At 39.7% G+C, this 22488-nt stretch overlaps 1 protein-coding gene across 9 annotated transcripts in view; it reads right to left on the bottom strand.

The window, feature by feature from the left end:
- The window catches only part of RYR2 (ryanodine receptor 2), a 449014-nt gene that overhangs the window by 404474 nt on the left and 22052 nt on the right, over window positions 1-22488 (bottom strand). The window lies entirely within an intron of this gene.

The following is a 22488-nucleotide window of genomic DNA, read 5'->3' as shown; positions in this document are numbered from 1 at the left end:
ATTTGAAGAAGAGTAATTACATTGTAGATTAAACCTAACGAACTGATGGAAAAGCAGACCACATAAAAAAAAGCACTGCAAGACCTTGTACCCTGTTGCAAAGATGGAGCTCTGACAATACACAGTAACACAGGCCAGGCAGGCAAAAAGAAACGGTGGTGGGTGCTGCTGCTGCAATCCCGCAGCAGGCAGGAGTCACCACACACCCACGTTCAAAGGGCACTCCGCACTTGGCCATGGCACCTGATACAATGCCTAACAGATCTTGGTCAATCCCCTCTGCCAGCTGATGTCTTCTCCAAGTTCCTCAGCTTTGACCCAGCTCACTCTCAGCTGCATGCCAGTCTCATCCAATGCGCAGCCATTTTACTGACCCATGTGGCTACACCACAGCAGTGCCACAAGCACGGCGTTGCATCTGCTCCCTAAATCTCTCATCAGCACAAGATACACACACACCAGAAGTGGGCAGCACAAATCTGTAAAGACTGACAGAAGATTTCCATTCCTTTCCCCCCACGCTCACGATAACCAGAGCAGGAAGGCAGCAGCGAGGTACTGAATTTGGGTTTCACTGGGACTCACAGGAGAGCACTGCATACAGTCAGAGCCATATTTAAAGGAAAACACCTGAAGATGCAGTCTTTGCCTCTATCAAAAGCTATCTTCAAATACTCATCAGAAAACACCAGTCTCAGACTACAGCACTGGCTGACTTAAATATTTGAATCGCCACTAAGCTTACACACGTAAAACCCTGCATTCTGCTTCAAACTTGCCTGCCCATAATTTAACCTGCTCAGTGTCATTCCCACAAGTGATAAGATGATTTTACTGCACAAAAGCAGTGTTGCATGAAGACATTTAGTGTTGTCTTGTCCCCAGCTGCTATTATCTTTATTGAAACCTGATATAAAGAAGGGAATGAACTCAGCAAATAATCCATAAATAATTTTATGATGGGATCTGAAAAAGCAGCATATTACTGAAAGGAGATAATGGCCAGCTAGTGACTTTATGCTATTATTTTAGACCTAAGGCTGGATGAAGTCATGCATCACTGAAAATATAACTGCACCCACAGTAGTTTCCTAGGCTTTTATGTGACTTCAGGAGCTAATAGAAATTAACTGTTTTATCTCTATAATGCCATATGACCAGATGCAAACTGCAGGAACAAAAGTTTGCAGATCCAGTTGGTTAATAGCTTTATTGTATTACGAAGAAGTAGAGCTCTCACCAGTCTGCCATTGTTTTCTGTTCTGAAAGAAACGAGCAGTATAATTTGGATATAATCACACTGGAATCACTTCAGCATTTCTCATTTTTTATCCCTATTGTACATCAGTCATTAAGGGTGTAAATCCATTAACATTTGCCTTTTGCGAATCAGCAAGCAGCTTCCTCTCAGAATAGAGCTGTCTTTCAGTCTCCACAAAGATGTTCTTTTGCTATTCCAATCAGATTTTTAAGGGGAAAGCATTACTTTCTTGATACCTCAGTTCAAGAAGGTACTGAAGCGCATCCTGGCTTCCAGCATGTATCTGAAACCTCCTGGGCCTTGAGTAAGATTCTAAGTGTTTTTCTGAATCAAGAACCAAGGTTCCTAAAGAAAGTATCAGTTTAAAAAAATACACATTCGAATGACAAAAAAAAAAGCACGATAGCTTCTGTGGGTCCACCAGAGAACCACTGGCCTACTCAAGTTCTTCTGAAGAATCAGACACCTAAGTACGAAGCTAGGAATTTTATCTCCTTATCCCATTTTGGAAAGTTTTGGTTGACAGTTTTAAATTCTACGGTGCATAAACAGCAATAGTGAACAGACCAGAGAACTCTGGATTCCAAAAATACTCCTATACAATAAGTGAATACTGATTTGTTTTTTAATATATCAGAATTACACATTAATTTGGTGACTATTTCAATTAATCATTTGATATAGTTCTCAGTGTACTATATAGAAACATATCAATTAATATAAAAATCAAGTTCACGTCCTGGGACTACATATTTAAATAAATGAACTAGCTATGTTCTATAACCCTTTTCATACTTTTCTTCCAATTTGACCAACTGCAAGAACATTTTTTTTAAATGACAAAACAAAAACCCCATAACTAGCCTTTATATCTGAAAGACCACCTAAATTGTGTTATATCAATGGAAGGCCACCTAGTTTTCTTAAATTTTCAAAACAGCAGAGAAAGAGGAGATGAATCTGTTACCACATAAAACCACAGGTATTTCCCTTGTCTCGGAAACATACACAATCTGCAATATTTTATATATGTGCTAGCATGCCCAGAAGTAACAGCTGTTTGCTACGGTCTTGTTCTTGCTCAGGGTATTTGTATCAGATGACCCTTTGAGTTCTTTTTCAGCCCACACTGCCACATTTGTAAAGGATGAAGGAAGTCTTCACATTTAAGCTTAACTTTCTGTTTAACACTCAGGGTATTCATACACATAAAAAAGCAAACATTTTTTTAAGTTCAAATGTATCTTCTTGGCATAGTACCTTGGATGATCAAAATACATATGCTTGATTAAGAATTAAGAAACCTTCCAATGGTTTCTTTTTTGTTGGATAGATCGACAGGCAAAAGTGCGGATCTATTTAGTATGAATTTTTCCAGGAGAGTGGGAACATACAGAGCAGAAAAGGGAAACTAAATCAGGTTTTTATGCCAATCATTATTATTAGCCTAATAACTCTGACATTAATACTTTGCACAAGTCTACACACAAATATATTTTAAAAGACTATTTGCAGCTTGAAATAAAACACTTTGGAGAATTATGACAACATGTATATAGCTGTATTCCGACGAACATAAAGGTAAACCTGTAAAGTTCCATAAGGATTACAGTTTATTTAAAATCTATATTTTATTCAGCCTCTCTTATTCTCAAGTAAAGATTGGCTACAGAATGTCCCAGTTTCTATAAGCATTTCTCAAAATAGAGAAATCTTACATCTCTACCGCATACAATTATCCTGCATGCATGTGGACTCTTCACGCACTTCTATTCAGTGTACATTCTAAAACTACCAAAGAAGGATTATCAGCAATATCTCACACTAGCTATGACCACTATAAATGCAGTTCATAATGTCATCAAAATAATACGCTGATTTTACCAAGAGATATGCTATAGCACTTCAAATCTTCACACTAGAAATCAAGAGCACACGTTGACTTTTTTTCTGTTATCATTAGGGTGACATTTCTGCATTTTTGTAAGCAAGTTTGCATTCACTATTGACAGCCCTATCATCCTCTCCTCGGATCAATGGACAAGATAGGAGCTACAAAGCACACATCTAGAACAGTATCTTCTATACACATTAAAAAAAAATATATATAAATATAGCACTGGTTTTGGCAAGATTGACTTTATTCAACCTTCCTCCTTATATTTATTCTTTTTGTTCCTCCCTCTCCATTCCTTTTTATTTTTCCTTCCTCTGCTTACATCTTTTGTCTTCCACATGTCGTCTTCATTTACTTTTCTTTCCAAAAGTTGTGTTAGCTCTTCCCTGCTCCTTTCACGCAGTAGTTCTCCCTTCATTCCTTTTGCCCTCACCTATCTCAACTCTGTTATTCCTCTCTAATCCATTTCTCATCCCCTTTCTTGCCCCAGCACCCATCTGCTTTCTTGGTGACTATCTTTCCATCCTTTCCACTTCTTCCAAACCTGCACCCATCAGCCCTGTACAAAATCCTTGGTGTGTAAACAGAACTGTGGATTCTTCTTCCCCCCTATCTCAGCTGGCTGTTCTATGCAATATGAAAACATTCAAGATTTTCAAGTGGCCTTTAAGTTCTGTGTTTTCTACTGTTCCTAAAATCTAGGCCATACATGCTTGTCTTAACAGTGGTAGTTAAAAATCGCATCCATAGGTTAACTACATCTCTTGTAAGAAGAGGTGTGAGGAGGCTAACACCATCAAATCCATTATCTCATCAAGTTATTCCAAGCAGCAAGGGCACAGACGTAATGATGTTATACTTTAGATCTTACTCCCTTATGTTCCAAGAGTAGTTTAAAAGGGAGTTATATTGCAGGCAAAGTTTGAGTCAAATTGTTCTATACCGTGCTACTCTTCTTGAGTGAAGGATGATTAAAATCTCTTGGTTTACTGGCAGAACTTTGTCTTGGGTTACTTTGCTGGTGGAGTATCAGCATTCTAAAAGCACCCAGAGTCTAAACAGTGCTGTTTAAGTTAATTGTTCATTATGTTCGCTGTCTCTGCTTCGCCCTCTCTCCTCTCTACCAGACAGGGATGTCAGGCAGATTCAATCACTGCAAATCCCAGAAAGGACAACTAACTCTTAACTGCCAACAGGGATTTGACTAGACTTGTACTGCAGAGATCTGCAGTCTGTATCATCAAATATTCAGCAAAGCAAAGCTTCCAAAGCCAAATGAAGGTCCTACCTGCCGTGCTCTAGTATTTTTCCTTATGACTATCCGGTTTTTGAAGCTTTCATCAAAGCTCTGCCAACGCTTTTTTATTCACTTTTTTGCTACATTTTCTTGTAGGGCACTTAGGAGAGAAATTCACCTGTGCCCACATTGTCTCATTTCTTTTAATGCTACCAGTGTAACACACTGACCAGTTACTTGCTTTTTAGACACCCACCATTAAACTATTTATTTTCCAAGTTCCAGGTTTAACTTTACATGAATATAATGATCTCTTCATCCTCAACCCCTGCAAACGCACAGAAAAACAGAGCAATTCTTATAATGTATATCAATTTCTGTACCAGAGTTTTATCAAAGCACTACTGGAACTTACACGCCAAGTGAAGCTTTAATAAAGGAATGATGAAGAAACAGTTCTCAGAGGAAGAAGAGTTAGACGCATAAAATACACTTCCTTATCTCTCAATAAAGAATGCATTAGATTTCTATTCATTAACACAATTAAAATGTAACATTCACTTGATTCTCTTCATTTCATATATGCTTATCCAAAAAAAATCAGTTATTTATCAGAATGCAAATATAATTTAAGCAAAAGTCTGCTTGTACGGCATAAGAAAATGATAGAATAGCCTTTCTTAATATCTTCACAGCAGTGGAATTAATTCTTCCAGGTGATTAAGAAGTAACATTACTTGGTCCACAGTCACCTTGACTCAAACCTCCGATTACATTATTTCATGAGCACACGCATATATTGTATGTTTACTCATCCTGGACACGTTCAACAATCTGAAGATAGTCTTATATTACTTTGTGTGTATTGTCTGTAACGCTATTTTGCGGGCAACTTTCAGAATGTTATTGATATTATTCGAAACATAATCTTACAACAGGGAAAACTTTTTCACAAAGCCCCCTAAGAAGAGATGATGTATAGTCTTCATGTCCATTACTGAAGTCTACAAAAGCAATATAAATGCACTGTGTCACCTTATTAATTACATTTTCCTTATGAAATAAGTATTCCACGAGAACACTACTTTGCACAACATAATCCAAATCACTAAATAAAGAGAATTAGTAAATTAGAAGGCATGATTTACTTTCCATGTACAAAGACACAGTAAAAATTATTCAGTAATTGGTATGGCATTCCATTTGCCCCTCACATCTTCATGATTCACCTGCCATTACTAAATAAACATCAAGAAACCATTTTTTTTTTCCTAATAGTATTCTCCAATAAATTGTTATTTGTTATAAACACCAATTCAAAATACTGCACATCCCAGACATAACTTACTGATGAGCCTAAGAAGTTAAATTTCTTTGGGAACATACCAGGGAGAAAGTAATTACTTATAAGCCTCATCTAAAAGATAATTAAACTGAAAGAGGGCAGATTTCAACTGAAAGAGGGCAGATTTAAACTAGATATAGGGAAGAAATTCTTTACAATGAGGGTGGTGAGGCCCTGGCCCAGGTTGCCCAGAGAAGCTGGGGATGCCCCCTCCCTGGCAGTGGTCAAGGCCAGGTTGGACGGGGCTTTGAGCAACTTGGTCTGGTGGAAGGTGTCCCTGCCCATGGCAGGGGGGTGGGAGCTTGATGAGCTTTAAGGTCCTTTCCAGATCAAACTAGTCTGTGAGTGTGTGACTGTTATCTGTTACACAGACATATACAGCATGGAAAAATTGCAACACCGTACAAAATTAAAATCATCATCCCACCAGTCAGCAAGGTGGGGGGCAAAAATATATTTTTATTCAATTCATTTTGGAGACATGACAGACATTATCAATATGAATTCTAGACTTCCATTCCCAGTTTTTGAAGTCTGCTCATGTTCCTGCTATTTACTTTAAAGTGGTATGCAATTTTAGACTAACACACTTCAAAAATAATGCGATGCAATGGGTGAGATACAGAAAAGTAAATGACTAGCTGTAAGACTGACTTTCACATCACTATGCAAATAAATAATTTAACCCACCCCCATAACAAGAGTATCATCTAAGAAATTCTGATATTTTGACATTTTGCAGATTTTAAATCTGTACCTATTTTCACCTATACCTTCCAAATGATTTTAAATACAAAGGAGCTTTTGTTTCCTTCCACCCTGTACTTATCCTCATATGAAGTCCTCCTCTTGGAAAACAATTTTATTCAATCTTGCTGCACAGATTTGGAAAAGATGTGGAAGGAGTTTGGATGAAAACTTCCGTCCTCTGGGTGAAGTAGAATGCAGGCAAGTAATATACTATCTGACTGCCAGAGTATAAGGACCGCTTCAGCTTCCCTCTCAGGACCAATTACAATACACATTTGTGCTTCTGCTGCTGATACACATTCATTATCTGCTGTGTTATGTATTTCCTCCATACTACTGAAAGCAGCAGTATTTCTCTTTCTTTCTGTTCTTCTCTGAAAGAGGGGAGATCCATACAAGCAAATGAAGAGGTTACTCAGGTTTTGTAAGGACTTTTATCCTTTAGAATTCTGACCAACAACGAATTACATTAGTTTGCCATCAGGCCTAGAACATCAACTACAGAAAGAAAAAGGTATCATCACATGACAATCCTTCCCACTGAATAGCTGTACCAGTGAACAGACTCCTGACAAGCCCACGTATCAGAGATACCATGCATACATGGTAAGATTTGCCCCAATCCAGTCATGCAATCGAAACACAAACTCAGCTGTATTTTCTAATTTATGGTATAAATACTTCACGAGGTCACCAGATGGCTGGAAGAAAACTTACTTGTGGTTCTATATGCAAAACAAAATAATGGTAAGTAAAATCTTTTCAGAGGACCACAGGTACTGGTTACATCAGCTTTCTCACTCTGAAACAATTTTCAAAGTTTGTGACATTTTGTCAAAATATTTATTCCTAAACAAAAAGGTAATTCTTTCTACTGTGAAAATCTCAGAATGATTTTTAACAAGCTGTAAACATTCAGCTTCCAGTTGATCGTTTAAAGTTTGTGGCCATTTTTGGATGCAATGCTAAGGAATGTTACGCAAGTATCTTTGTTTCTGATTAAATCTCTTTAAAAATCATAAGTCCAAACCAAATGTGTTTAGCTGAAGCCAGTATCCAGGCAACACAAAAGTTCAGTAACAATGAGAAAACTGTCTTATAGTCCCAGTGTTCTGTTCATCTGCTCAATCATTCTAAACCTGAAAATATAATGTTGTCTAGGAAAAGCATACTAGAATAACAATTTCCTACATATTCTGAAAAAAATTCTGATAGGGATGGTATCTGAATTAATATTAATCCTAACCATCATACATATAGGATGGAATTCAATTTCTAGTTTAATGAGATGAATCACACAATTACCTACTTTTTTTTACACAGCACAGAAATCGGGTGAAGAAGAAGCTATCTGAAAATTCTGCCCAGAACAATGACAGTAGCTTAAGTAGCCATCCCCACAAGACGTCCTGCAGATCTCTCTGCTGCTAGCAGCAGTGGCAGCTTTTCTCCTTCAGTCCTTTCTTGCAGCCTTGGCAGCCAGCCGGACTCAAACCCAGGACAGAAATGGGCAGTAAGTAAAGGGACTTGCTACTCTTGACAGGAGGATGAGGCAGTGTGTAGCAGTTGACAGTGCTAAAGAATAGATGGAAAGCATAGAATCGAGTTCTCTCCACAAAACACTATCGCAGATCACAGGGAGTTTTGCTTTTACAATTCCTCCAGGGCTGACCAGAAACTAACAGATTTTTTTACAGTATAAAACTACCATCTGAACAAGTAAAATCACACTTAATTCAAAAGCTATTTCATGCGGAGGGGTTTTCCCCCATTATTTCTTGATCAACGAAACCTCCCTCAGCTGTCAATCTCACAGGTCATTTCACTACTGTTAACTCCAGCTTACTCTGTGGTAAACCATAACTTTTCCTTAGTTCTGCTTTATTATTATTATCTCATCCTTACCTTTAATATCTTCATTTTATTCTCTCTAACGTGAATTGTATGCTCTAAGGACCAATAACTAGGCTTTTTTTTTTTCCTTTCAAAATGAATCACCCAGCACAAAAGGGGCCCACATCTTCCACTGAGGTTCCCAGCAGCTACCATACTAGAGACAGTAACTCTCTCCACGTTCCAGATGGCAAGTGTCCCAACGACAGCCAGAGCCCTTTCAACCAGCACACTAGGGGGAATATAACGACACTCTTGGGAAGAGTTTCCTGTAAAACGCTGAGAAGTTGGCAGATGGGACAGAAGATTTTAAGACTAACTTTTTGCCATAAGCCAATTTGGAAGAGTTATAGCTGCTATGAAAGCAAGATCTCTGGAGGCAGAGAATTTCTAAAGACCTCTTCCAAGAGACAGTCAAAATAGCCAGGAGTCTGTGGAAAAAATTCATTGAATCTATACCTTCTCCTACACTGCCCTGGCTTTTTTTTAACACCCACTCCTGTGGTACTGTTACAAGGTATATAGAACCACAGTTTTTAAATTTGAGAGTTTTATTTTACACACCTAGGAGGAAGATCTAAGGTAACTGTATAGAAAGAATGCCTCTTAAGACTTGCTGTTTAACCTGTCAATCTGTCATTCGGCATAAACCTTGCTACAATATAGAAAAATATTTTCTTCCACTACAATGTTGGGAATAGAAAACAGAGAAACTATTCTTAAAATTGAACTATTTCTTATGCAGTTACCTAGAAAAGAAGAAAGTACATCATGGACCCAAGAGGTAAAGCCTTCAATTCCATCTTGTTTACTCAGCTTCCCCTTACACGAATCCAGGCCACAGGTTCCTGAGGATAACGAATGTAAACACAGTTAGAAGAGACAATGCAGAGAGGCCTTGCCCAAAGGCTTAAAGAGTTCACCTCATGTTTCTATTTTTCCACACCTAAAATCTCACTTAGCACATATTAGAATTTTCATCCATCTCTGGAGGTCTGTTGCTCCATAAACCAGCAAATGTATTATACAGTGCTATATCCTTTATGCAGTTTTTAATCCCAATCTGTGTTAGCAATAAAATTCACAATTTTCTTTCTGTATGTTAGTAATACCAGACACTAACAAAAAGTTTTGAAATTTTCATTTTATTCATCCACTACACCATTTCTTAGTAAACATTAGAACCAAGTTTGCTTCTGAAAATGGCAGAGGGTTTGCATATTTATTTGCAGCAAATGTATAACTTGCTTTAGTTAGTACAAAATCCACCACAATGTGAAAATGCAAGAAAGTTTATCTCCTCTGACATAACACAGGTATAACCTATTGGAACTTTCTGCTTTCTGTGAGGGCTATAAACCCAACTGTTGGATGCATACTTCACAATATTAGAAAACAATGGACAAATAACTCCATGATTTTCTAGCATAAGGGATGTGAAATACAAGGTGCTTTTTCCTGACCAGATGTAAGAAAGCGTAGCTACTTGTATAAAGAGAGATACAAATCTTGAATCTCCGTTACCGTGCACCCTGTATTGCGCAATTTACACTTGTGCAATATAATAAGCAGAAATTCTACACTACACTATTCTACACTTATTTTCTGTATGTGCTAACACCTGCAGCAAGATGAAAGGGAGTGGCAGAAAGAAAAATCACATTTACATTACAAAATGTACACAGAGATGCAATTCCAGTAAGTTTCTTTATTTCTCGAAGTTAAATTGAGCTACTGTACACTTCATATTTTAGCCATTGTAAAGAGGAGGATGTGGAACCTACATTCAGTTGAACATACAACTTAAAAAGGAATGAAGAAAAAAAACCACAGATCAGACAGTAAGAAGGAAAGCACGAGACCAATGCATTGGCACTCAACTAACTAAAGAAAAAGAGAAAGGGAAAATAGCTTCTGATCTTATTCAGGAAATATAGACTTCTCAGAGGGCCAAGCTGTGCATAATAGCTGTAATTGCTCCAACGGACCACTCTACATGCATACAGTCACCACAGCATTAGATAATGTCCTCTGGATTCTCCCCGATTCGTACCACTGCATGCTCTGTCTCATACAGACGTGGATTACAAACTAGCTGTTAATAATATTATGAGAAAATATCTTTTTCCCCCCACAGAATGAAGCCTTGCACAGCATGAAAGATGTTCAATAGTTTGTTTCACCTCTGGTGTTCATGTCATCTTGTCATCTTTACTGCAGACCACTTCATTCCGCCCACCAGCAGACTTCATACCCTGCCAGGTGCTCTCTATAGAGGAGATGGCATTCCAGCACTTCATAGGTTCACAGGCATTAAAGCATCCTACACAGAAGCCCTCCGAGGTAAAACTTCATCACCTTAATTTACAAACAGGGAAAAGTACTCAAGACCAACTGAAGGTAAAACAGACCAACTAATTCTGAGTGCCCAACACGCATTGCCTGGGAGCAGTGCTTTTGGAATAGTTACAATTAAGTAACCACTTACAGTTCAAAACCCACCCAGTACTGGACTTCGTTGCACCTGTGAGCACTCAGCACTTCTCCAAATCAGGGCCAGGTATTTCACACTGGATAGTCAAGAAAACAGGACCATCTAGGAAAAGCTAGTCTAAAGTTGCTCCGTGTTACAGAGCAGTAGTGGAAGAGCAGCAGCTACAGACACCAAGCCCTCAGGGTGCACAGTTTTGAAATTTCCACTGTCAAGCCCAGCCCTCCAATGAGAGCAAACAGTCAAGCACTCAGCCTAGAGACAGCTACATAAGACACAATCTGGTACAGTCTGATTTTTAGAAGCAAAGAATAAAACCTAAAATTCCAAGTTGAAAAGATTTAGTCCAAATTTTTGATTTTGAGGAAAAGCTAGCCATAAATTTACCAAGCATGCTACGAGCTGGTCTCATGGCAAAGCAAACTATTGGATTTTGCTTATGTAAGTCTTTTATTTTTAGAGCATGTGTAAACGCAGCTTCTGCTACCAGAGATGAGAAGTCTAAGTTATAAATCTTCTATGCATTTTCATTTTTGCTGTATTGGAAAAATAAAAGGAAAATTAAAAAATCATTTACTTACAGATTATTTTTTTTTTTACACATGCTTACTTGATGTTTAAAATAATTTGAATTACAGATCAATTTACTCTAACACTAACAGAAGGACTTAAAAGACAAATTATAAGAGGTCCCATACAAAGTTCACAGACATGCAGACAGAAAGCCAAGTTTATCAGTGTCTTTGTTCATGCATTCACTGACTGTTTGAACAAAAAATCACTGTGCATTAACTTTGTGCAGGACAGGAACATTGAATTTTTCTTGTTTACTCTGTGAATTTGGGACAGCTGAGGGCTGATAAATAGAAATTTACAATTTTGGAAGTTGTGGGTTTAAAGGCAGAGAAAACTCAAATCAATATTGCTGCTCCTGAATTCTGTGGCATCTTAGCAAACACAGCATGCTCAAACACTACAGAGGCCAAGTCCAGACAACACAGCCTACATGTTGGTACCACTCCCACAGCAGTCACAACCGAGAACACCCATAAACTCCCCAGATTCAGAGTCCAGAAATTAGATGTTTGAAAATCTTCCTTTTCAATTAATCAGTCAGACTTGAAGTCAAACTGAAGACAGATAATTAAAATAAGTGCTCAGCTGAGGGCCTTTAATCACAGATGGTCAGGAATTAATAAAGATTTATTCATTTTATTATTCTTCACTTCTCACAGCCAGGTATTAATATGGCCAACCATAATAAACACCTAACATCTATTTAAACAGATACTGGTTTTCATTATGAAGAGAAGAACAAATCTTCCAAAGTGCCACACAAGTTATCAGTGGCACCCATGCTAATTCAGAGTATTTCAGAGACTATTCTAGCAGTTTGGGGCCACAATGACATTGATATTTTGACATTCTCAAGAAGTTCTCTGAGAAATTTGGTAGATCTAAGAACATATCAAACTTTGGAATCAAATCTGAACAATATCCACCCTTGCTGTGGTGTATCTGCCTCCTCCGCTCTTGTCATTAGGGGACTCACAGTAGAAAACCCAGTCTCGGAACAGGGTATATTCCAACAATAATGCCTGCAACGAAAGCAAAGGCAGCCCAAGGTGCACACATGTACCCTTGGAAAGCAACCTCAGTGTTCTTGGTTCAATATTTACTGACAGAGGGAGAAAAACTACCATCCATGTTTACATCTGTACCTGTCCTGGTGAACCACAATATGGCTAACTGCACTGAAAACAAAGGCCTGAACTCAGAAGGAAAACAGGTCTAGATTCATATCCAGTCTGGGTGGGAAGAGGCCATACTAAGCACACCCTTTGATAAAACCCTCTGCAAACAGTGCTAGACAGCACCGACTCATCACTTCAGCAAACAAATACTCTTTCCAATGAAGAGACACGTCTTTGTTTCCTCAGACAGAGGACGCGCTTACCATAGCACATTTAAGTTTAACTTAGAAGCCTCAGCACAACGGTTGTTGACAACATGGGCAGCAGAGATACAAATCACTTCAAGTATGGTGAAGACTTCGAATCTAGAGAAACAGCAAAGGGTACTGTGATAATGCTAAAAGTTTTAAGAACTGAAGTTGTTTATAAACACACTGTTGTTTTAAAACCTAACTAACAGATTAAGAATTTCTCTACTTCAATCTCTCTTTTGTAGCGTTTCACAAAGCATAAATCACTGCAGCATTGGTACTGTCTACAACTATGGAATACTGTTGGCACTATGTTCTCAAGCCTCACTGCCTGTCCTGATCACACAGGAAAAAGAAAGAAATTAAAAAATTAAGGACAAACCGAGCACAGTACACCTAGGAAGATGACCACAGCAAAGGGCAGAACTTCTGTAAAGAGATGCCTTTACATTACTCTAATTCCAAACCTCTTCTCGAACCCTAGCTTAGCTTAACTGACCAATGAAAATTCAAAGACTGTATTGATGCGCATATTTTAAATCACTACAATTTCACATGTGCATATGCAGGCACCTTATTTTAAGTTGGTCCATAAAGAAAGATTGAATATATATCCCACTCCAATGTACACTATATATTTTTTCTTCCCAACTGGCACGAGCAAAAATTACTCATGCACTCCGGGTATCTTCACATTGAATCACAGAATCACAGAATCACAGAATCACAGAATAGTAGGGGTTGGAAGGGACCTCTGTGGGTCATCTAGTCCAACCCCCCTGCTGAAGCAGGGTCACCTACAGTAGGCTGCACAGGATCTTGTCCAGGCGGGTCTTGAATATCTCCAGAGAAGGAGACTCCACAACCTCTCTGGGCAGCCTGTTCCAGTGCTCCGTCACCCTCAGAGGGAAGAAGTTCTTCCTCATGTTCAGACGGAACTTCCTGTGCTTCAGTTTGTGCCCGTTGCCCCTTGTCCTGTCACTGGGCACCACTGAAAAGAGCTTGGCCCCATCCTCCTGACACCCACCCTTCAGATATTTGTAGGCATTTATAAGGTCCCCTCGCAGCCTTCTCTTCTTCAGGCTGAACAAGCCCAGTTCCCTCAACCTCTCCTCGTAGTGGAGATGCTCCAGTCCCCTCACCATCCTTGTAGCCCTCCGCTGGACTCTCTCCAGTAGCTCTTCATCCTTCTTGAACTGGGGAGCCCAGAACTGGACACAGTACTCCAGATGAGGCCTCACCAGGGCAGCGTAGAGGGGAAGGAGAACCTCCCTTGTCCTGCTGGCCACACTCTTCTTGATGCACCCCAGGATCCCATTGGCTTTCTTGGCAGCCAGGGCACACTGCTGGCTCATGGTTAACCTGTCATCCACCAGGACACACAGGTCCCTCTCCGCAGAGCTGCTCTCCAGCAGGTCCACCCCAAGCCTGTACTGGTGCATGAGGTTGTTCCTCCCCAGGTGCAGGACCCTGCACTTGCCCTTGTTGAACCTCATCAGGTTCCTCTCTGCCCAGCTTTCCAGCCTATCCAGGTCACGCTGAATGGCAGCACAGCCTTCTGGTGTATCTACCACACCTCCCAGTTTGGTGTCATCAGCAAACTTGCTGAGGGTACATTCTAACTCTTCATCCAGGTCGTTGATGAAGAAGTTAAACAAGACTGGGCCCAGTACTGACCCCTGAGGGACACCACTTGTCACCAGCCTCCAACTAGACTCAGCGCCGCTGATGACAACCCTCTGAGTTCTGCCATTCAGCCAGTTCTCTATCCACTTCACCGACCACTCATCCAGCCCACACTTCCTCAGCTTCCCCAGGAGGATATCATGGGAGACTGTGTCGAAAGCCTTGCTGAAGTCAAGGTAGATAACATCCACGGCTCTCCCTTCGTCTACCCAGCCAGTCATGTCATCGGAGAAAGCTATCAGATTGGTCAGGCATGATTTCCCCTTGGTGAATCCATGCTGACTACTCCTGATAACCTTCTTTTCTTCCACTTGCTTGATGATGGCCTCCAGGATAAGCTGCTCCATCACCTTTCCCGGGATGGAGGTGAGGCTGACCGGCCTGTAGTTCCCTGGGTCCTCCTTCTTGCCCTTTTTGAAGATTGGAGTGACATCGGCCTTTCTCCAGTCCTCGGGCACCTCTCCTGTCCTCCAGGACCTCTCAAAGATGATGGAGAGTGGCTCAGCAATGACATCCGCCAGCTCCCTCAGCACCCGTGGGTGCATTCCATCGGGGCCCATGGATTTGTGGACATCCAGATCGCTTAAGCGATCATAGTTCATTGAGATGAACTATGTAAGATCACCATTACACAAGCAACAGCAGAAGACAAATCTCCAATGTAAATAAATTTACTAAATCATTCATGTAAGAAAAGTCTTAAGATTTAGTAACAGTCCAAATGTACAGTGCAAGACAGACTCCAATAAGCACACTCGCTTCCTATTTGCTCTCCTAAAAACTGAAAATTGAACCAGTTTCCACTCTTCCTCTGTGTTTTCCCCCACTAATACACACTGCTGTGGGACATTCTGCACTTCACGTAACAACCAGACTGCATTCAGGCTTGCTCGCGATATTACAAATCGAGCTCAATACCACAGGCTTTTGTGGTGGATGATCTCTTGTTGCACTGATTTGTAGGACAAATACCTTTTGACTTGTTTGTCCCAGTACACTGCAAAGTCATGTGAACAAAATAAAATTTGTTTAGTCAAGCAACAAAAAATAATAAATTTTAAATTCTACCTTTTTTTTTTATTTTTACACTACATAACCCAAGATGCTGCGTTTAAACATTCAGACACCTGCAAAAACCCTTACACACTCTACCCTGGAAAGATCACGACTTTGTTAAGATAAAAAGCACATACTGGATTTCTTCTGAAATGCATGGACAATAACTTACTCATTCAGGTAAACAGAAAATGTAAACCACCCAAGAGATGTAAAATAGAAAAAACACCCCCACAATATTATTCTCACTGACTGCAAGTTGAAATGCTTTTGTTATTTCATCACTTGTCAGTAATTAAACTAAAACAAATTAAAAGAACATATCAATGAACCTTATTTGAGAAAAAAAATGAAAAAAAGCAATAAAATCAGAAATAAAGCATTACTGAATTATCTGAGGAAACTCCAATGTTAATTGAAACCATAAAAGAAGAAATGACAGAAAAAAAACATGCCCCAAACCCAAAACATGCTTTGTAACTAGATCAAAACCAGAGATGGTTATAAAGCAGAAACTACCTCTACAATAAAATCCTGAGGTAGAAAACATTTACTGAAAGTAGCTGAGATACACACACACTAAATGATATGGGAAATGACTGTATCTGTCTGAATCTACGGTGAAGCCACTGCATAGCAAGAGTCACCCGCACACAGACATAAAATTAAACCTGAGAAAGGTACGAACTAGACTGCAGTACCATCTCACAGGAGGACGGCAGGTATTTACACTGTTGTAGGTTATGAATGCATTCTAAATTTACCTTTTGGTAATTAGACATCACTGGAGGACAAATTAGGGAAAAAAAGTCATAGGAAATGAAATCATGGGTTTTAACTGTGAGGGTAAATAGCCACAGGAATGTATTGTCAAAGGAAATTACTAATTCATAACAGAATATTAGCTGCTTAGGGGTTTTGGCTTTGCTTTCAAAGAGACCTGACTTTGCTTAACAGTACCTTCGTGGACTTGGTGTAGCCACTGAATATTCAACCTAAGATATGCAAGATTATCTCTCACGGAAGAGTGGAATTACTGGGCAAAACTTTGACTTGTGGTAACACAGGCAGTGAGACCTAAGAGCAGCAGTGGGCTCTCCAAACCTCAGTGACCATGGCTAAACCTGTGACGTGTCTTGCTTCAAAGACAGGTGTTATGGCACTTTCTGAAAGAGTGACAAATAAGACGGGAAACACTTGTGTCAAGAGACAATATGTGCAGTTTAGGGAGTGCAGAAACGGCAAACTGTGTTTACTGTCACCACTTTTAGACAGCTCTTACATATTCAGGATTTGACTTAAAAAAATACGGTAGGTACAGCTGCCAGTAAAAATCAGAGCCTTAACTATGAGGGACTTCTGAGAATATCTTCATCTCAGAGCAGATACACAGCAAAAGCCTTCTCAGCGCAAAACTGCTTCCATCAAAGGTACAAAATGCAAGTCTCACTGGCTTCTGGCTGAGCAATCTAGAGATACTTAGCTCAGTACGTACGTAGAGCAGTACGTCAAAATCTGCCTCAGCCATTATCCTGTTCTAGTATAAAGTACAACCAAATTGTACTGAATAGTACAAGCCTGATCAAACCAGAAAAACAGATCATTAAAGATTGTCATTTCGTACAGAGTAGCAACCGACCTCCATTCATTCATGCAATGTTCTTGCCTTCAGTCCAATACGGACAATGCAATCAATACTTGGTGGCTTCTTTGAGCAGGAAAAAGAAAAAAAGAAAGAAGAAAAAAAAAAAAAAAGAAACAAGCCAGTGAACGCATGAGGAAGCTGGTTTTTCTGCTTCTGACGCAAGGGGCACTGCAAGGGAATACAGGGAGGTGTTTCCACAAGACAAACTGGTGGGCAACGATACCAGCAGCAGCGAGCAAAAGAACAGCTAATGCGGATTTCTAGGGAAATAGACAGTGATTGAATTTGTTACAACCCACATTTCCATAGGTTCACCCTAGTATGTGAAGTATCTTATTTACTTTACAAACAAGCTATGGGGACAGTTTCACATAAGAAATGTGGGGGTTTTTTTTCTCTTTATTATTAAGAGCTACTTCCTCGAAATCACCCCTGCTCGATAGTCGCTTTGTCCCTGATCAAATGACACAGCTCATTATTTTCCACAGAAGCAGCAGCAATTTAGTGTTGAATTCATGCCTATCCTCTTGAAAACTTGCCAAACCTTTAAATACTGCAGACACCATTTGGGAATGAAGTATTTATTTCTTATCAACAGTTATTGTTTAAATGGAGCAGTAATGTAAATGCATCATTCTCCCTGTTAGCCTAAGGATGTGAGAAGTACATAGGGGGAGAAGCACTCACGATCCCTCAGGGACGCACACATCCCATTTAAAACAAATACACAGCCCAGTGACTCAGAAAAAAACAAAAAAAAAGTGGAAGACTCAGAAATTTGTGTGTAAATGTTATTGGACCTATTCATAGTGTGAACTTTTACAAACAATAATGACAAAGGTAATGATAATTCTCCATTCTGTTGTCAAGGCAGGAAGAACTATTTAGTTATTTTTTTAAATTTTTTTAAATTTTTTTAAAACCCAAAAGGTCAAAATTACAATATCACCCTCACGGCCAAAGTTGAAGACGCTTCTGCTTACATACTTATAACTTAAAAATAATGTATGCTTTTTCTTGGCCCTAAATTTCAACGTAATATTATGTACTTTTAAGTATATACTGCTTTTGAAAATGGAATGGAGGTACTCTGAGGAATTTTAATCTTAAATCTTATATAAGAAAAAGGATCTACTACCAAACTTTAAAAACCTGCCTTTCTTAAAGTCACAACTAAAAGGAAATCTAAAAGCTTACAATTTTTCCTCCTGAAATTAACCTTATTTTTAGCCAAGCTTGCATTTTTCAGTTCTCTCCCTCAGGATCTCCAAGCATTACGTGCCACCACTGAAAGGTAGGAATTAGTGACCTCCACTTCAGAGCGTCAGAAGCCCAGAGATGCTCACTGCTTGGTTACCACGCAGTGCATCCTCGTACTTACAGACACCGTCATTTGCAGTGCACAGCTACCAGCTAAAGCAGCTGTTGTTTTCTCTCTTCCCTAAATCTTCACAGGGGGTGTTACAAACGGTGCCTGCTGCCTGGCTGCCAAGTGAGCAGGAGCAGGTGCAACGCTGGCTGTTTGCTACCGGAGGAAATTCCCTTCGTCTCACTTTCTTTCTAACCTCACACTGGGAGTTTCCAGAAGAGCCTGTATTTCAGTATTTTACTAGTAGGCAGTTTGCTTATTATCATAATTAATTTTAAGCGTATGGAGCAGCAACAACTATTAATTTTTAGTTTTAATGGAATTCTTATTATTGTCAAATTCAAGACAGCAGCCCATTTTTAATATTAATCAACTCAGCAGCCTTTCATAAGTAAGAAAATCCACTTCAACTTATTCTTTACAATAAAAACCAAGTTTAAAATATCCATACCGCTTTAAAAAAAAAAATTGCAGCTACTGGAATTAAACAAAAAAAATATTTTCCACCTCTAAGATTTACTGTTTGAACACTGGCACTTGTTTGTTAACACTTCCCAGCCCTCAAAGAGAAGATGCCTGTAACTGCTAAGCACCGTTACTGCAAAACAAACCTAGACAGGATGCATAAGAGATTTTACTGCCTGACCAATAAAGCATTTAGACTGTAAGTTTGTTGTTCACGCTGATTAAAGGGTGAGCACTTAGTCGTGGCCTACCACAGACCGCCTGCCCGCTCAGGGCACTGCACAACCCACCACCCATTCCCCGCCTGCTCTGCTCACCCACAGGCGTGACGGACAGGGTTTGAGCCGCTTCTGGTCCCGCCAGCCCTCACAATACGGGTATGCCAGGGTACGGATCTCCTCTTCTGCACTGGAAAATCAGCATCCTGTACAATCATGGAAGACTGCACCTTGTAGGCCCATCAGGCTACAGTGTTGCCCACAACTATCTGATCATGGTTATTGTTGACTTCTTAGGCTGTCCTGCCAAAAAGAGCTTCCCGCCACAACCCCAGAAGGTTTCTTCAGCTACAATTCAACCGCATCTCACTCTCAAATACATGACAGCAGCAACATTACAACAGGGCAAAGGAGAGGGTCAGAAACTAGAGCCCCAACAAAACACACCGGTGCTTAGTCCATGCCATTTTCCTGAGGGCACGCTGACCCTCACCCCCAGCCTGTCAGCTCGCTCCCGCTGGGAAGGATCCTGCGCATCCCATCACCACATATTGTCCAAAAAGCAAACTCTTTACCCAGCATGCAGTAAGCCAATCCTCACACACTCAGGAGAGACACTGTTTTATTTAGGCCTGGGTGCTCGGTTTTTCCACAAATCAAGCACGCCCAAGGCCGGCTTCTTCGTTACACTTATCTATTAAATTCATGTATATTCTACCTATTTAATACCCATTCATTCTGATCTACATTGAGTTGTGCAACTGTGTGGCGTCATTCTTCTTGGCTCCTTTTCAGACCGCTCTGCACATGTCTTCCTCCTTTTCCGGGCTTCTGGTGGCCCTCGGTGGTCTTCCCAGATGAAGTACCCTAACTCCTTCTACACATATATGGTTACATGTCACCTAAGGACAACTTAGGGCTACTTTCTTTTGCCAACTTTCCTTTGTTCCTTCAAGAAGGAGCATTTGTCTTTGATTAAATGGATAGTGTAGACGGCAAGATACTCTGCCTTCAAGCTTAGGTTAAACATTAACATAATTCTGGTCATGCACTACTTAATCAAAGAGATGCTCTGAAACACAAACCATACCCCTTCTTTCTAAGGGAAGAACTCACTGTATTATAGTCAGACTTCGGATTTCTCTGCCCAAGCAGCAGCAGGTGGCTGGGCAGGGCCGCCCCGGCCCCTCTGTGCCCCCCCCAGCAACGCTTCCCTGGGCTTCCCAACGCTGAGCCCAGCCACACAAACCCCAGTCTGGCTGCAAAGACAAAACTGCATAGCAGTGCATCCATGAGGAAGACAACTTCAACATAGAGATGAAAAAACAATAAGCAAGCAGTAATGATTTCCTTTCAGGTGAAAATTATGCGCATGTTTGACAATATTTCTAATTCCCCAAACACCTTCCCAATAGCCACAACTAGAGACAAACAGTCAGAGGCTGCTGCTGCTGTGAAGGGTCAGAAAGCCTCCAGAATGCAGATGCAACTGTTTGGACACAGGATTATAGAAGTCAGGAAATCTGCAATTGCAAATCCTTCCACAAAAAGTGCAAATTAAGAACCACAATAAGGGAATGTGGATGAGGAATGTGAAATTGTGGAAAAAATACACCAAAAAACCCAGTTACTTATCAAAAAACTTTTTTATTTCCAAAAATTGCCTCTGCTGTAAAGCTGGGTATCAGAGTAAAAAAAAAAAAAGGCAATTTTTTAAAATCAAAAAACCCTTCCTTCTATTTTTTTAAATACTGAACCTTCTGTATAAGCGTACAAAAAAAAATTATTACAGTAGTTGCAAATACATACACTAACATTTTCAGTTATGATTTACTGCCATTTCCAGTATCAGAACTAGGGATCATCAATTATAAGTCACACACAGCAGCTTCAAAACAACCAGAAGGTGACACTTCCCCATGCACCATCCACTGCAGCTGCGGAACTGAATTTGCTACTGAATCCAATGTCACCAGGCCTGAGTCTTCTAATTCCCCCAAGTCACAAATGGCTACAGGCTGACAGCACACAGCAGAAACAAAGTATTTTCTTGTCCTCTTCCCTCCCTGTTACTGACTACTACTGGAGATACAATACTGAGCTAAATGGACCCCCTTGGTCTTCAGTTATTCCTTCAGTTATTTTTATGTTCTTATGTAATCTATAGTAAATAAATAAATACAACACATAAAAGCATTGCAATTAAGGATGAAAGCAGTCTAGCTTGCTTCACTGAGAGTACTGATGCAGAATACAGTGGAAGATACACAGGTTTTTAAACCACATTACATTAGCAAGAGTTGAAGTCTTAGCACAGCCTTTATTTTGAGATAGCAAGTACTACTTTAGCCTGGAATTTTCATTTTCTGAGTAAGGTAAACCTCTGACATTAAATCATTCAAAGTGCAGTCTCACATAATTTCTTGTAACTACTCCTTTTAAGTCATTATTTGCATATTTTAAGACCGGGGGGGTGGAGTATATATCGACGAATGTAATATGGGACCTGACAAAAAAAAGAAAGAAAGAAAAAACAAAGAAAGAAAAAACCCACCAACTATAAACTAGTAAGAGCAACTGGATACAGATTTTATTACTATTTTTACAGTGTCTTTCCATCACCCGAAGTGAACCAAATACTTGGGCAATCTTATGTAAGGCATTATAACTGTGAGTCATCTGTAAGTATGCTCCTACATACTAAATCAGCTGAAAACAGTTGGTACTTCATGCTGAATGACATCCCTGTTTTGCTTAAATCTTCAGATTCCATCTTCGCATGGTATTTCTGCTCCTTTCAGAAACAGCGTATTACGGGTTGCATATCTTTGCTTCTGTTTGTCTTTTTTATTCACCAGTACAGATCTGCGTTCAAATTTCAGGCAAGTCATTAAATTCAGGGAAAATGCCAGTCTTGTTTCTCACTGGGACTTAACCACAACCATAAAATAATCTTTCATTCTTCTTTCAACCTAGTAACACCTGACAAGACATCTGTGTACTAACTTGACTAGGAAAAGAAAGACAGAAAATACAGCTAGAAAAACATTCTTTCACTGTATTGAAAGAAAACCAGAATATCTTGACCTCTGCAAAGCTGGTTTCCACAAAGAAAAAAATCTATTGCATTAAACCATCAAATGTTTTTCTTATTCAAGTTTCCATCTACAAATTCACTGCTTTACCAGAACACAAAACAAAAAAAAAAAAACCCACTGTAAAGTCTTATC

This window comes from Opisthocomus hoazin, chromosome 2 (assembly GCF_030867145.1).
Source record: "Opisthocomus hoazin isolate bOpiHoa1 chromosome 2, bOpiHoa1.hap1, whole genome shotgun sequence".
NCBI classification, from domain to species: domain Eukaryota; kingdom Metazoa; phylum Chordata; class Aves; order Opisthocomiformes; family Opisthocomidae; genus Opisthocomus; species Opisthocomus hoazin.
Note: the sequence above shows the minus strand (reverse complement) of the source record. Positions and strands in the feature narration are given on the sequence as shown.